Consider the following 18,011-nt stretch of genomic DNA (forward strand, 5'->3'; position numbering starts at 1 on the left):
ACATCAATATATTCCGGAATGAAATACACATATTCTACATATGGTGCAAAAAAAGTCTACTAGAATTGAATGTAAAAAAATGTAACTTAATATCATTTAGTAGAAAAAGAACAACTTCAAATATTTCAATTGCATTAGGAAATCAAACTGTAGACAAATGTGAAAGAGTTAGGGATTTAGGAATTATCTTAGACTCTAAGCTAACTTTCATAGACCATTACAATACAATTATTCACAGGGCAAATAACATGCTAGGCTTTATCAAGCGCTTTTGCTATAACTTTCAGGACCCTTACACAATTAAAACACTATATATTGCCTATGTGAGGTCAATACTGGAATATTGCAGTATTGTATGGTCTCCATTTTCAATCACGCACGAAGAAAGATTAGAATCAGTACAAAAACAATTTCTATTATACGCTCTTCGTAAATTAGGTTGGACTTCATTTCCTCTTCCATCATATGAAGCACGCTGCATGCTTATAAACATACAAACATTAAAAGAGCGTCGTGAATATGCAATGGTTTCATTTGTAAATGATATCGTTTCGCAGCGAATTGACTCAACAGAACTTTTATCAAAATTAAATTTCCATGCACCCACTCGGCAACTCCGAAATCGAAATTTATTTGCCATAAAACATCATCGCACAAATTATGCAAAATATGGGCCATTAAACCGCATGATGGCCTCTTACAATAAACACTGCGAAACCATTGACTTTACAATGTCTCGGCATAAACTAAAGCAATATTTTTATTCCATAAGAAATAACAACTCATAAAAGAAAAGACAAGAAAGCTGACACTACTTTTTTATATAAATATATATATTTAAGAAAACAAAACTGTATTAATTGTACTAGTCTACGTTGGTTGACGAAATAAATAAATAAATAAAATAAATAAATAAATAGAATGAAATTCAACAATCGACTAAATTTTCAATAGCGACCAAAAATATCCATTTGTACCGTCCCAATGACGCGTTCATCTAGATAAAATTGATAAATATCAGATTTTAGCGATGGGCTCAATCTTAGATCCATAGGCCAACATAAGAGCCATTTGCCCTATTTGTTTTTGACAGTTCTCAAACTAATTGTTGCCCATAAAGGCAGGCAGTGCTGGCAGTTCTAGTACTGCACTGAAAATGTTGCATGCAAGTTTTTGTAGATAAAATGTTTCCAACACAACGTAGGTTAAATAGACAATGTAAAGGAATAAAAATGAGTTAGTAAAGTTCCAACAGCCAAGAAATAAAGATCGTTTTATCAATTTAATAAAGTTTTGGTGATCTTGAGTGCCAACTCCGCCGATTTTGCCGTTCCGTTGTTTGGTGACTAGTGTCCGTGTGTGATCCCGAAATACCCCGCCGGAAAACCACGATCCTGCCCTAACAGTTTTTTATGGGTTTTTTGGTTTGTAGACTGAGGGCGCAATATTGTTTTTTTTTTCCTTGAAAATTTAGACTCTTCTTCACTACATGTCAAAAAACCCGCGAGGTGATTTTTTTTTTTTCGTTTCTGAATTATATTTTTTTGAAGTTATCACATTTTAGGTTTTCGCTCAATACTTCTATGCGACTAGACTACCATGCGTCTCCATTGGTTTAGAGCGACAATAACAGGGTCACGATTATATTTTTTTTCTAAAAAAGTATTTTAATTACCTTTTATTTTATATTTTTTTTATTCGGTGGTGGTTCAAAAGTTATGAATTTTAGAAAAAAAAGCCATTTTTTGGACAACCCTCAATTGTTACCCTAATGACAAAATGAAAAATACGGGTCTTATATTTTGCGGTAAGGCACACAACTACCAATTTTAACGAAATTCTGAGAACCACATGGCTGCATATAAAAAGGAAGTATTTTATAAGAAAAACATCAATAACTCTTGATCAGCAAAAGATATCGACAAGTTCTGCGCGGCAAAAATTGCATCTTCAAAAGTTCTAAAATTTATCTTCGGCCGACTTTGATTGGAAATCTGAAATAAAAAACAAGAGCAAAAACTGTTTTTTTAGAGACACCCTAAGTCAATTGATGAAAATTCTAGACGAACAATTCAAAAGGACCTTTTGAAATTTTCATCAAGAATTTCTCTAAATCGGTCAATTCACGAGGTAGAAAAAAATTGCTTAACATAAGCTGAGCTACAGCTGTGCTCCAGAATGAAGACATTTATTTCAGCAAATAAAAAAGTTATTTTTTTTATTTCAATGATAAAAAGAACCACCCTAGTACTAAAAGACAGCAAAATGAGGGCTTAACTGATTGAAACAACTTTGTAGAAGACACTTATTTTCTACTGTTTCAATTCCTGTCTCCAATTGCATCTTTTCTGCTAAAGTCCAATACTGGACCACTGTGAACTGTGTCCAGCGAGGTACGTGAAGAGCATCGAGTTCAATTTAATGCTGCAAGAGACCGAAGGAATAGCTGAAATTGCTTATATATCATCGCTAAATTAATAGGATCGCTGCAGCGCGCTGGGCGTTGGGTTTAGCATAGTTATTAGCATCCATGCCTCTCCCAGTAAAGGTGACTAGTTCAAATCTGACCAACCAAGTTCCCGGTTATTCCCTCGTTTTTCCCGGTGAAATCTCTTCCCCAGTTTAGTGGCCACCCTATTGAGAAATATGTATTTTTCTTAAATTATAATAACATACTAACTATTAGACTCTTTCATGCAGATAGCCAAATCAATAACATATTAAACCGAACACCAACCTGTAGAAATTATGATACTAATCTAATTTCGTAATCTTAATCCGTCCATTACCTGGAATCAATACGCCGCTGAAAGCAGTCGAGATATCATTATCGCGTAAGCTCATAAAAATGCTTCGAACCGGTTTTATCACTTAACCGCTGCCGATAAAATGCGCCAAAAGAGAGCAATTACATCTCTCACCGATAAATCCGGATTAAACGCCACTCAATAAAATCTAATTACACCACTTTTCGATTCTGCTAGACAGGTATAAATCGCATTTCATTAGATCTCGGATTGGCTCCGTCTCCTCGAGGCACCACCAGCAGAATTGTTAAGCTATCAGCAGCCGAGTTGAAGAAACATCGCATCGGGCAACAGAAAATCGATATTTACGAGCGTGCAGTGCAATCTCTGCGGACTCGGGGCGAAGAAGCTCGTCCTACCTGATCTGAAACGAAAGTGGAAAAGTGAGGAAACCGTTGATAAAATGGTTAATTAAAATATTTCTCAATGCGAGAGATGGGTGGAGGGCGGTGCGGGGAGGGGTTTCATAAAAATGTTTCCTTTTGAAACGAAATGGATCGCATTGGACAAATGAAGAATTGATAAATAAATACCAGAAAATAAGAGTGAAATAGCCGACCATAGTTCCACGGCTTTTATTTTGTAAGCCAACGAACAATGTCAAATTGAAGATTCTTACTCGGGGCACCAGAAGTACCTAGTGGCTGTCAGTTGGGTGCATGCAAACTTCGTACGCCTAGAGCTGTGTAATTAATTTTTCTCCCCCCAACTTTGTAGAGTGTTATAATATCCTGTGGTGGACACTAGCAAAACATACCGCACCACAAATGCTGAATAGGATTAGCTGAGGGAATAAACAAACTGATGATGGGAAGCAACACATTGTTGTGCCAGGTAATTAGCCGTAGTTTCAAGGATGAAGAAAGTTTTAAAACAATCGACGCCTTCCTGGTAAACAAATTGCAAATTGCTATTTTAATGAATGCTTAAGCCTATTTTCCCGCATCATCCGTTGTATCCCATCAATTGTACTCTTTCTCTTACTACCCTCCTCAGCGAAACCCCGCATCGCAAACAGCATCTGATCCAAATCGAACGAGATTCCCATTAGAGCTAATTAGAATGTTTTACACGTCCTCATCAACCCAACCCAACCCAACCCATGACCCACACACTCGCATCTTTCCAAGAGGTTGTGTATGTCGTTCGCAAATGGCGCGAACCCCACACGGCAGACCAGTTCCAAAGATACCACCGCGAGAAAAAAAAAACAAAAAAGCGATAATAAAGGTGCGAAGAAAAGCACTAATTAATTAGATGCGAACTCCTTCTCTTCCAGCCCAGCGACGACAGACGACGACGGCGAAGGTGTGTTTACGGTTCACGCTCCCACATTTTTTACTTTATTTTCGAAACAAGTTGGCTGGTGTATGAAAGTAAAATCCCGAAACAGGGGGATCCGTAGGAATCAATTCAATTTAAATTGCAAATTATTTTTCTCCAGTCGGAACCCGGAGAACCCGAAATTGATCCAGCACAGAATGAACGCATAAACAAGTCCGGTTGGTGACATATGTATTGAGGGAGTCGCTTTGGTCCAAAGAAGACGGCCGTTTGGAGTAATTAGATTCAACTCACTGACCGGCTTAGGGAGTGTATTGGGTGAGGAGGAAAAGCTTTGGCTATGTAAATATCCAATCGGTTGTTTGCGAGATCTCTCCGATGTTCGTCAGTTTTGCACAAGAAGCATTAATTCTTCAGTCCGTCATACGAGTTGATTCTAGTCGATTCGGTTGTCAGTTTGTCTGTCTTCGACCGTTTCAACGTGTTTGCGAGCTTCAGAAAAGGCCCTGTTCACGTCACTCTCTGTGTGCTAGTTTAAGAGTTTTTCCTCCCGTGTGCTCCCGGTCCAGTAAAAATAAATAAAAATGATATACCTCTCACCCCAAAAGGCCTGGGGTCAATCTGGGTCGATAGATAGGTAGGGTCCAGGTGTGGGAGCTGCCTCCCTGGCGTCGGTAGCATTGCACACTGGGGACAAAATCGAAACAATGTGTTAAAATTCAATAACTTCGGTGCTCGCTGGAACAAGAGACTAAAAAATAGTCATTCTTATAGAAAAAAGTCTCAGGAATCGATTGGAGTGGGTTTCATCTTGGGCACGATAGGGTAAGTTGGGGTTTTCCACAGTTTTGCCCTAAAATCTCCTATTTTGCATGATTTGAATTGTGTACCGATGATATAGACGGATGATTTTTTCGGCAAAGTTGATCAGGAGGTCAAGAACTGTTGGATGATGGACAGAACAATTTGGAATTCTTCCGCTAGGTGGCGCTAGTGAGCATTCGAAGTGTATATGTTTGTGCTGCTGTATCTCAAGATCCTGTCTATTTAGACGGATGATTTCTTGGGCAAACTTGATCAGGAGGTCAAGGATTGTTGGATGATGGACAGAAAAATTAAGAATTCCTCCACTAGGTGGCGCTAGTGATTATTGCAAGTGAATATATTTGTGCTGCTGTATCTCAAGATCCTGACTATTTAGACGGATGATTTCTTCGGCAATGTTGATCAGGAGGTCAAGGACTGTTGGATCATGGACAGAAAAATTCGGAATTCTTTTGCTAGGCGGCGCTAGTGAGCATTCGATGTGTATATGCTTGTGCTGCTGTATCTCAAGATCCTGACTATTTAGACGGATGATTTCTTCGGCAATGTTGATCAGGAGGTCAAGGACTGTTGGATGATGGACAGAACAATTCGGAATTCTTCCGCTAGGTGGCGCTTGTGAGCATTCGAAGTGAATATGTTTGCGCTGCTGTCGGTAGTTTTTGTTTAGGATTTTTATAAATTATTCATACAAATATCAAAGCCAAATCTTCTTCTAATCGCGGTTGATGCTATTTACTATTTAGTAACATGAACAAAAACAGATTTCATCAGTAGTATGTCTTGCTTTACAGTAACGCATTTCCACGCTTTTACTAATTTTCATTCAAGTTCAATTTAAATTGGTTTGGAATCCGTTGGTTTTTTGAAAATTTAGCACTTCGCTCAACAGGTACAATTTTTCCGAACTGGTATTTTTTTTAATGTTCGACGGTATCGTATTAAAAACGTTTCTTCGTTAATTTATGCTGTTTTCAAAAATTAGGCACGCCCAGGGATTCTTACCTCGAATATGCTTCCAAGCCACTCGGCATTCTTCTTAAAGAATCGATCCTTACTGTACGTTTTGAACCATCGCCGATTAAATTGACCAATCCAGTTTTTAACACCTTGCGCAACAGCCGCAGGTGCTTTCGACAGTGCTCTAGACACAAAGTCAAGTAAACGGTTTTTATCTCGACCAGACGCAAAATATTCCTCAACGATATTTTTATTTGACAGAATTTTGCTTAATGAAATTCAGTGGAACACACTAACACCACGTAAGAACTGCACTACACTGAGCTACTGTCACGCAAGAAACAAGAGTAAACAAATAATTCTTTTGGATTGGGTTTCGATGACGACATTTTACATTTTCGCGTCAAAGTGGTCTTCGTGGTCGAGTGGTTAGCGGCGTCACCCGTCTAACAGCTATTTTGCGTGTGCCATGGAGTGAGGGTTTGATTCCCGCTCCAGCCGGTGGAATTTTTTTTAAAGATATAATATATACAATAATGACCCGATTTTATCAGCCAACTTTTTGAAAATATTTTTTAATTTTCTACGAAACCCATGCGCTATTTCAATGGTTTTATTGCACCAAAGTTTACCGTAAACATCGATCAATGGGTTTTGATGGGTTTTGAACTTACTCATAAGCTGGTTATTTTCCCTGAAACACTAAGAACTTGTTCCGGCCGTATCTCCGGAATTGTATGACCAATTTTGAAATTATTCCGTAGCGATCTATGTAATCATAATCCCGAGCAAAGTAAAATATCAAATTGATAACAAGTTCTATGACCCGGTCATCACTTTTTGATAATGTCCTTCAAAATACCTCAGCTGCGAAACCTGCCCAAACATGTTCAAGGAGTTACTGCGCATCGTTCTTGCTCTATTTGGATGTATATAAGAAGCTCAAGTGACGTTCTAGGTCATCCAAAGCATTCTGTAGTTAAGAACATTTGACAACCAAGGCCTGCACAATGTCCTCAGCGTCGAAACATCTGTACATCGCTCATGATCAGTTTGATGTATATATGATGCTCAAGGTTACCAAATTGTCCTTGATCTCAGATCAAATAATGTACCAGGTCAGTCATAACCGGTACATGGCCCTTACTGCCGTTAGATGACAAAGTGACGTAAACGCCACCATGGTCAATTTTCACTTTTCTTCATATTCATAATCTATACCCTAAGATACACCAGAAAACAGTCTCTTCGTGATAAAAATGTGTTTTGGAAGGCTGGAGACAAAGTGACGTAACCATACATTTTCGGAGAAAGAGTAATATGTTTTCACTCTTTCTACGGATAAGTGACCTCCACCATATAAGAATGTTGAAAATTCAAAAGAAATTTTAAACAGTAAGGTTCATATTTTCCGCTTAATTTTGACATTTTTTAACAGAATGAATTTTTTTTTGGCAAATTTTTATAATTATTGCCAGTTTATGCACCCAGGTCCATAACTATATGGACATCATTTTCGTTGTAATTGATGGTGTATGAGATGTTCTAGGTTCTCCAAGTTGCTTTGGAGTTCAGATTATTTGATCTACTGGCTCAACCATGAACTGCACGATGTCCTCAGCGACAAAACCTACAAAGACATGTTCATAAAGTTTCTGCGGATCGTTTTTGATTTATTTTGATTTATAATCAAGGTTCTCCAAATTGTCTTGAGCTCAGATCAAATGATTTACCTGATCAATCATAACTGATACAAGGTCCTTAGCAACTAAACATCTCCAAACAACATCAATTTAAGGTGTATTAGAAGTTCTAGGTTCTTAAAATTGTTCTAGAGGTCAGATTATTTGATCTACTGGATCAACTAAAATCTGCACGATGATCTCACCGACAAAACTTCCGAAACACGTTTATACAGTTTCTGCTGTTTGTTTATAGTTGATTTTGAGGTGTATAAGATACTCACGGTTCTCCAAATTGTCCTTGAGTTCAGATCAAATTCTCATCCAGGTTCACTGATTCAAAGCCCTTTGTATTAAAACATCTCCAAACAGGGTTAAACATATCATGCACATTATTTACGTTTGAATTTGATATGTTTAAGACGTTCTAGGTTCACCAAATTGTCCTCAAAACTTGTTAATTAGGCTACCATCTCGCATTTTAGTTTGATTACATTCATAGATCAGGGGGCTTCCATAAGCTCGGTCGGTAGAGCCTGTGACTATAAAGCAAACCATGCTGGAGGTGGCTGGGTTCGAATCCCGGTTGGTCTAGGATTTCAGATTGGAAAATTTCTCGACATCCTTGGGCATAGTATATTATTGTACTTGCCACACAATATACACAAAAATCGAACAGGCTTGGAAAGCTTTCAATTAACAACTGTGGAAGTGCATCTAGAGCACTAAGTTGAGAGCAGGCGTTAAGTTACAGTTGGGACGTAATAGCCAGAGAAGATCAGGATCTAGTCAGGAATCTTGAGAATAGTCAGGATCTTGAGATACAGCAGCACAAATTTATTCACTTTCAATAATCACTAGTGCCGCCTAGCGGAAGAATTCCGAATTGTTCTGTCCATCATCCAACAGTCCTTGACCTCCTGATCAACTTTGCCGAAGAAATCATCCGTCTAAATAGTCATGATCTTGAGATACAGCAGCACAAACATATACAATTAGAATGCTCACTAGCGCCACCTAGCGGAAGAATTCCGAATTTTTCTGTCCATCATCCAACAGTCCTTGACCCCCTGATCAACTTTGCCGAAGAAATCATCCGTCTAAATAGTCATGATCTTGAGATACAGCAGCACAAACATATACAATTCGAATGCTCACTAGCGCCACCTAGCGGAAGAATTCCGAATTTTTCTGTCCATCATCCAACAGTCCTTGACCCCCTGATCAACATTGCCGAAGAAATCATCCGTCTAAATAGTCATGATCTTGAGATACAGCAGCACAAACATATACACTTCGAATGCTCACTAGCGCCGCCTAGCGGAAGAATTCCGAATTGTTCTGTCCATCATCCAACAGTCCTTGACCTCCTGATCAACTTTGCCGAAGAAATCATCCGTCTATATCATCGGTATCTTGAGATACAGCATTCAAATCATGCAAAATAGGAGATTTTAGGGCAAAACTGTGGAAAACCCCAACTTACCCTATCGTGCCCAAGATGAAACCCACTCCAATCGATTCCTGAGACTTTTTTCTATAAGAATGACTATTTTTTAGCCTCTTGTTCCAGCGAGCACCGAAGATATTGAATTTTAACACATTGTTTCGATTTTGTCCCCAGTGTGCATTGGTGCTCAGCACGGAAAACAAGATCGACGGAAAACAATACAAGCCGGCGCCGGTGGTGTAGTGGTAAGCGTGACTGCTTTCTCACCCCAATGTGTCTGGGTTCAATCCCAGCCGAGGTCGGTGGGATTTTTCTGAGGCATAAAAATCTCTGGTCACGTCTTCCTTCGGAAGGGAAGTAAAGCCGTTGGTCCCGGCCCATGCGTATTGAATTGAATGGGTGCGATATCCTACGCAGGTGTGGAAGCTGCCTTCCTGCACATTCGATTGCTGGCAATCGATGTCCGTCGGTGATTGGCACTAGATTGCGGAACAGAGACCGACGTTAAAAAAAAAAGGAAAAAAAAAAAAGAAAACAATACAAGGAAAAAAAAAAGATATAGGAAGTAGAAAAAAGGATAAAAAAAAATTTGTGCGGCAGTTAGAGTTGGCTAGAGGAGAATATGTCCCGAGCAAGCTACACATTTTGTATGGGAAGAAGCGCCAACTTCATGAAATTTTTGGGGAAGCAAGATGGTTTTGAAAATAAGGCCTGTACTTGAAAACAATGCACCAGACAAAAGTGTTCGTCAAAAATTTATTTTAAGTCGGATTTTCTTGAAACTTTCAGGGAATGAACTAATACATATGGATTATGTTTCGGAATAATTATTTTATTCAATTTCCTTTCCATCGCTGAAAGCCCGCACTTTTCCTTGAAGGCCCCTCATTACATTTTGTGCAATGGTGGAGCCGACCTTTTTGGTCACTTTCATCCATTCTTTCTTCAACTCCAGCTCGTTCTTAAACACCTTGGACGATTTTCGAACTTTGGCCTTCATTATGACCCAAAATCTTTCCACCGAACGAATCTCTGGTGAATTTGGGGGGTTGCCTCGGTATCTGCTTTGCGTCTGCCTTGATGTAGGTTTCGTCATCCATAACCACACACATCGGTTTCGTTAACCACTTTCGATACAGCTTCCTTGCGCGGGATTTGGCCACCGTGTTTTGTTGATCACGCCGGTTCGGTGCCTTCCGGACCTTGAATACACGAAGCCCAGCTCGTTTCATGGTTTGCTGAACGAACCAGGCGGAACACTTTGCCTTCAGAGCCGCGTCGCGAATCGAAAGGTTCGGATTACGCTTGAAATAATCCAACACCTTCCGGGCCTTCACAGGGTCAGCTGTCTTCGATTTTCTTCCACTTCCAGCCCACCGCTCGGTCGTCTGGGATTCCTTAAACGATTTTACCACCCGAGATACAGTTGTATGGGTGATTCCCAGTTGGCTTCCGATCCATCTCATGGTCGCAGTCGGATTTTCCATGACGGCGCGCAAAATTCTCCGGCGATTTTCTTCTTGTTTCGATGACATCTCAATAACCACTGAACCGATTGTTATGAAGTTTTGCACATGTAAACAATTCACTCCAAACTAGTTATACCCAGATTTTCATCAATTTTTACCCACGGATAAAAAAGTTACACACGGATAAAAATGGTGCATTTTTTCGAGTACAAGTCTTAGATCATTTTACAAAATGCAAGGAGCTATTTAGCCTGACAGAACTGATGTTATTGATGGCATTTTTTTTATCTAGTTAATTTATTTGGAATGCTCAATCACGTTAGCTTTACGGAGTCGATAATTCATTATTCATTGTTTGTAACCAAACTCACATAATTCTAGCATCCAACCGAGAGCAAAACGCAGACAACGATATTGAATTCGTTCCAGTTTATTTAGGATTTTTTTTTTCTTTATTAAAGAGATTTTTAGCCATAGGCTAGTTCATCTTTTAGTTTATTTAGGTGACATTTTCTTGCCGAAAGAAGAAAAAGCAAAAATAGTCGTACTCTAAAACAGAGATGATTGTTGTTTTATAAAGCGATATGAAGTCTCCCGGATGAGCACCCCACCATGTGCCGCAAATTGAACGGAAAAAGTTGATCTTCTGTTGACATTTTTGCTTTAAATACGTAATCTGGGTGTTCCAAGTGCACTTTGAATCAAACCAGGCCCCAAGACAATGATTGAGTAATGTTTCTGCCCAAAAGATTAAGCTGTCAGCTCAAGTAAACACTATCAGTTCAGTTTTCTGCAGCGAAAACTCGATCCCTAGATTCCTAGCCCAAGAAGACAAGTTTTCTAATGAACTTTGCAATGGTCCTTGCAAGTCCCCGGCATGTGGAAACAACACCGTCATCTGCAAGTTGTCTTAGCGTGCATTGTTCTGCCTAACAATTGTCGATATCTTTGACAGTGGAAACTGAATCACCTAATGTCCAAGAATACTGAAGCGAATTGCTCCTTGTGCGCAAAGGCCAGTTGCATATCTGTGGAAAGCAGCGCTAGACAATCGTTTTTTCTTATGCTCTTGCGGAACCCAAACTGTGTTGTTGATAGCATGTTACTTGATTTGACCCAGTGATCGGGTCTCCGAAGGATCATTTTCTCCAACAATTTCCTAATGCACGAAAGCATAGCAATCGGACGGTATAAATTATGGTCAGACGCTGGTTTACCAGGTTTTTTAATGGCTATTACTACTTTGACCTGTCTTCATCCAGGCGGTACAATGTTGTTTTCTAGTAAGGAATTGAATAAGTCTAGCAAGCGTCTTTTAGCGATATCTGGAAGATTTTTCAGAAGATTGAATTTAATCATATCGCTTCCCGGCGAGGAGTTGTTCGATGAAAGAAGAGCCATAGAGAATTCCAGTATTGTGAATGGTCTATCCAGCGAGCTGCCGCTCGGAGACGCTTCTCGAAGAATATGTTGTGCTGGAACTGAGACCAGACAGACCATTTTAGCGAAATCGAATATCCATCGGTTGGAGTATTCTTCACTCTCATTAGAAGATGAGCGGTTACGCATGTTGCCAGACACCCTCCGCAGGGCGCTCATTGAGGTTTCTCGTGAGAGTCCCTAGACGAAATTGCGCCAATAACCGCGTTTTTTTTCTTTGATTAATTGTTTCAGCTTTGAATATTCCTCGAAGTATGTGGAGGTTTTGTGTCTACGAAAAGCTTTGAAAGCATCAGATTTTTCTACATACAATTTTGTGAATTCTTCATCCAGGTGTGGCTGGTCTCATTTTGAAGGGTTCACTTGGAACTTTTCTTTTTTGTGCTTCCAGTGAGCTTTTGTATATCAAATCGGCGAGGAATCGATATTCTTCCAATGGTGGAAGCGTATCTATTGATTCGACACCGATTGTCACCGCCGTTGCATATTTCTGCCAGTCGATGTTCCTTGTAAGATCAAATGGAACTCGAGGTGGTCCTGCAGAGTGAGGGCCACACTTAATTGAAATGATGATTGGCATATGATCGCTACCATGGGGATCATTAAGGTTATCAATGATCCCTATGGTATTCCGATGATAGCGATCTTAAACACAAAGCTAGGTTGAGTCGGTTTTGATGTTATTGATGTTGATTCTCATTCTCACAATAATTACGTTACTCAGTTCGTGAAGCGTTTCTTAAAATTATTTAGACTAAAAACTATTCACAGCCATCAAAACGTAGCCATAAATGTCAACAGACGGCTTCCTTTGAAATAAACTGAAATTTAGATTGTTTTGATAAAAGTATGAATTTTGGTTCAAAACTCAACCATACACGAGATAGATTGTGATAACGACAAAATCAAGACAGAGTGGCCACTGGATTTAAGAACATGGACAACCCGGTAGTTTTCTCGTTTTGATAAATACAGCTAGATTGAAGAGTTTTTCTTTTATTTCATTTTAAAAACTAATTGAATTTTCAAAATCTTCCCCTAAACAAAAACACATAAAACTTATGAAAGTTCTTGATTTTCAGGACTGAAATAAAATTTGCATTTTAGTAGCTTTTTTTAACAAATAAAAAAAAAGAGGTATCGCGAAGGTAAAAAATTGTCGAGACCTCGGGGATAGAAATTTATTCCAGGCTATGGAAATTCTAGATCTTGGAAAATGTCAAGGTTTTTAAAATTTATGGACTGCGTATTTTTTTTACAAAACCTCGGATATCCTGGATTTTTACTAATTCTAAATACTAAAGGTCCCCAATTTAGAATTGAATTGCACATTCTAGAAAAAGAAACGGTGATCCCATATGAAAAATTATGAAGTATTTAAGGATTCTTTAGCTAAGTTATATTACAATATTGAAGACCACAGTATATCAAAAACTAATAAAAAATTAAGTTATGAAACTGGGTTGTAGTGGAATGCTCAAAAACAACAGCACAAAAGAGTATCTTTCATTTAATTCCACCTAATTAATTTTGATATTGTATCAAAGCTGAAAGTCTCCTTAATAAAGATATTAAAAAAAAAAAAAAAAATGTATCAAAGTTCGACTACAATGTGCAGTTTTCATCAGTGTCATTCCCATTAAAGACTAATCAAAATCTAATCCTCTTAAGTACTCATCCCCTAGATCATCTCATGTCAAGATCACAGGTATAAAAATGCAGAATCAGAACCCAAGAATTAAGTAAAGTAAATCTATAATAAGGAAAATTCCCAAAATCTTGGTAGCCATCATAATGAAAAAATTAAATTGGGTTGTTAGTGGAATGCTTTTAAAGCATTCTACTAACAGCCCAATTTCATTACTTCATTATGATAACTACCAAGCCTTTGGGGATTGGGTACTTAAGGGGGTTAGATTTTGTCTTTAGCGGAATTGACACTGATGAAGACTGTACATTCTAATCGACATACGTATCTGTTATGGATAAAATACAACGACGCCGGTGGTGTAGTGGTAAGCGTGATTACCTCTCACCCCAGCAGGCCTGGGTTCAATCCCAGTCGGCGCCGCCGGGATGTTCTGAGGCATAAGATCTCTGATCACGCCTTCCTTCGGATGGGAAGTAAAGCCGTTGGTCCCCGGTTCATGAGTTGATGGGTCGATAGGTAGGGTCCAGGTGTGGGAGCTGCCTTCCTGGCACGTCGGTAGCATTTGTGCTCAGCACGGAAAACAAGATCGACGGAAAAACCAAACCAAAGGATACAAGTGGAATTAAGTGGAACATAACCTTTCTTTACCAATAGAAAATTTAAAAAATCAGAATTTTTAAAAAAAGTTGCAGATCAAAATTCTAAACATAGAATTCTTTTTCAAGATTACAGGAACAAAACTTTCAAATTTTAGGAACTCCGAAAAGTCACCGAGACTTTAAACTTTAAACAAATTTTAAAGATCATGAACTGATTCAAATGCATCTAGATTCTGTCACTTCAAAAAATCATCGAAAAAGTATATACAATCCTAGACCTAGATAAATTTTCAAAATAAATTAGTACTAAAATATGCAATGAAATTCTCGGTTATTTTCCAGTTTTCCCCGATTGCTCTCGATTCCCGGTTAATCCCCGGTTCTTTAAATTTAAAATTAGCGTTGGATTGAAATTAACCATGGGATAGCAGTTTAGGTGTTTTTCTTTTGTGAATACGTTTTTGCATACTTCAAGATAAAATTTAATTTTTTTAGAAAATTATTGGGGAGCCAAAAGTGCCATACCCTACTCTAAATTGGCGCCTATGGTATGGGGTCATCGGATTCCAGCTCGATCGGGTTTCGATCCTACCTGGATGGATGAATGTGAGTTCTAGTCAAATGAACAAACCTGCCATTTATGTTGAGACTTGAATTCCAAGTGATGGGGAAAGAGTTCAATTTGATTGTTTTTGTTTTGGTCATTTCTGGTTCAAGTGAAGCAGTTTGAATTCATAGAGCATGAATCCGAACCATTGAACATCGATCATGTATTGATTTTGAGAGTTCGTTCCAGTCGGAAGTATTTTTATGCATTTATTGTCATTGTTATTGATTCCTTTTCCCTACCCGATGGGATGGCCTCTATCGTGCGTGATCTATTGTTCGGTTGGTACGTGTGATGAGCTTTTGTTCATGTTGAAACATGATCCGACATGAGGAAGAAAAATAGATACAAGTATACCTCAATATAGCGTACCTCTCACTTTTGACTTCCATCGCCGATTTCTCATGAACGATCATTCTATCAAGCGATCTAACACAGTCAGACAGACGAGACAATCCCCTATCTATTAGCGAGATATCGACGGTGCACAACGTAAATGAAAAAAAAACCCAAGCAATCCATTATGGTCGAAAAAGCAAAAAATTCACGGCAAAAATCCATATCTCAAAAACAATGTACTCTAGAGGATTGACATCTTCGAGAGATCTTTCTTTAGGCGTGGGTAGTGACTAGAGTGATCCTCTTTTCTCCAAATTTAAGTTTTTAACTTTCTATTTTTAATATAATGAGGAATACTTGCTTCTTTCGAAGTTATAGATAATTTAATGTTAAGCAACTTTGCTGAAAAAAAATATCAAAATTCAACATATCATTCTATGAACATTTTTAGAAATTGGGGCTGATGAGGGTGGCTCTGATAAAACAATTCAATGATACCCGAAATTGTCCCTACTGGTTGTCTTTCCTAGTGTTAAGTGTTCAGTCTGTGCAACCTCTGGTTGAAGATGGTGTCAATTGTCTTTATATCAAACATAGAAGATTTAGTAACACAATTCCATTTATGTATGTACAAACAAATATGTTAAGGCTCCATTCAAATTCCCGTTTTCCCCGTTGTTCTCGATTCCCGGTTAATTCCTGGTTCTCCAAGTTTTCCCCGTTCAGTGGCTACCCTGCATTTCGATCCTTGCCACCAGAGGTGGTTCTCTGCCAGAATTCATCGGAAAATGTGGTGCCAGGAACAATTCATATCTTCCACACTGACACAGTGTGACAATTACAAAAAAAAAAAAGTGTTACATCAGTACTTGCTCTGGACTTGCCCCTCCACCCGGAGTATCCCAGTTCCAGAAATTCAGTGCAATTTGCCAGTTTCATTCCAGAATGCCTTAATCCAGATATTGAAACTGTCATTAAGATCAAATGAACTTCTACAATGTGCAGTGACCCGCATATGACTGGCTTCCACTTGTTCGCCACCCAGCCAGCAACGCGTTTTCATGTGGGCAACCGCAGAAGTGTTCACTCATTTATGTTTGAAATATGAGCCGGAAAGCAGTGTTTTTTTTCTCCGGAAATCCGGAAAACCAGTCGGCACAGAACCGAGAAAAAAATTACCTCAAATATGCACTGCAATTCACGCATATTTGCCACAGGCTCATTAATAGATCGCGCTTCAATGTGCTCCCGGAATTATGCAGGTTCCAGCCCCGGCCCCTTGTTTTCGCTGGGACGAATCCGATCCATCAGAGCTGCATTTGAGTCGAAATTTTAATTAAAATTATATACGCACCATATTTAATGCTAATGGTTGCTCTCGGCGTCAAACAGGTGGAAATAATGTTTGACGCAAGGTGAGTAGTTCGTTTGAACAATCCAGCATCCGTCACCACCTCATTTCGCTTCTGCATAATGGCGTTCATTTCACGCCACGGAAAATTTCTACTAAGTTTGTTTTGCGGCATTTATTTCCGCACAGGTCGGATGCACTTCCAGTGCAGAGTGATAGAAATTTTAATCCTTTCCTCAAACGAGCAGTGTATGCTAATCCGGGACCAACTTATGGATGCACTTCTGCTTCCTATCTACCGATGCGATGATGGTGGGAAATTTTCTCATCTTGAACTCGCTACCCAGTAGACAACAACCGACAACAACGATTCGCAAATCCTGTTTTATATTCTATTAAAATGTATACGCCACGCGAAAAATTGTGCGCAACATTCTGCTGTGGTGCCAGGACTAGGACTAAACAATTCTACCCGGCTCTCTATAATCTTCTTAGCTGTTGTAGCCGAAAAATGCTCGCCGGGTTTTGAAATATATGCGCCTAACGAGACTCGGTAGCAGCGCACTTGTCGGTCGCAATAAATACGGCTGAAAAATGGTTGCAATTTTTGCATCCTAATTCGAGTAGGTCCTTTATCACTCTCGTTCTTTTTATGTACGTATATATTTTGCGAGTGGTTGGCCCTAATCGGGTCGAATGGGATTATGGCGAATTTATTAGCTCTCAGAAAAATACTTGCCACAGGGAGCTGCTTGGGCAGAAAATTGGACAATTTGTTGCAGCAGCTTTGGGCGTTTTTTGTCCGTGTTGTTAAGCTTATCGTGGGGAATTCAAGTTCTACTATTTTGGGATTCACGCTTCTTAGATTTAAGCATTCAAATTTACCAATTAGGCATTCCTGCTAACCTGGGGTACGCCGGAGTGTTGTCAATGTTTGACACACAATATCAGTTTTCAAGGGGTATCTATTAGAGTGATGCAAAATTTGAAATTTTTGCTCCACAATACTTGTCGGGGTGTAATCAATTCCTTCCTACCAATCGATTTCCAGTTGCAGCAATCCAAACCGCTCGTTCCTAAAGCGGGTTGAAGGTGTAGGATGAATCCAAGTGGACTGTAGACTGTGACACACAATCCCGACACTGCCAAGTTCCACAATTCTTCGTTTATAATATAATAACGACGCGACGTACAAGCAATACACAATTTATTTTAGGGCAAACAAAATACTACTTTTAACATTTATTACACAATGGACTTAAACTAATATTTCGAATCTACTTAATAGTTATACAAAAATAGACCGTCGACCGGACACCGTGGTTGATATGTAGCAACTAAAAAATGCATTCCTTATTTCCTAACACTAATCCGAATCCAGACCCGATCAGTATACGCTTGCTTCGTGACGTCATCGTTCCGAACTCTCCGTTAATTTCGGATGATGTCTTTATCGCTCCTCTCATCTCTCGATCAATCGGCCTATATACTGCATCGCACACAGATCCACAGCTTTAACCATAGGCGTATGCGGGCTACTTCGTCGG

At 39.1% G+C, this 18,011-nt stretch overlaps 1 protein-coding gene across 2 annotated transcripts in view; it reads right to left on the reverse strand.

The window, feature by feature from the left end:
* sfl (N-deacetylase and N-sulfotransferase sfl) overlaps window positions 1-18,011 on the reverse strand; it is a 601,701-nt gene that overhangs the window by 339,377 nt on the left and 244,313 nt on the right. The gene's annotated exons all lie outside the window — the stretch shown is intronic.

This window comes from Ochlerotatus camptorhynchus, unplaced genomic scaffold (genome assembly GCF_037179485.1).
Source record: "Ochlerotatus camptorhynchus isolate MF236.1 unplaced genomic scaffold, CSIRO-AGI_Acam_v1.1 ptg000361l, whole genome shotgun sequence".
Lineage (NCBI taxonomy): Eukaryota > Metazoa > Arthropoda > Insecta > Diptera > Culicidae > Ochlerotatus > Ochlerotatus camptorhynchus.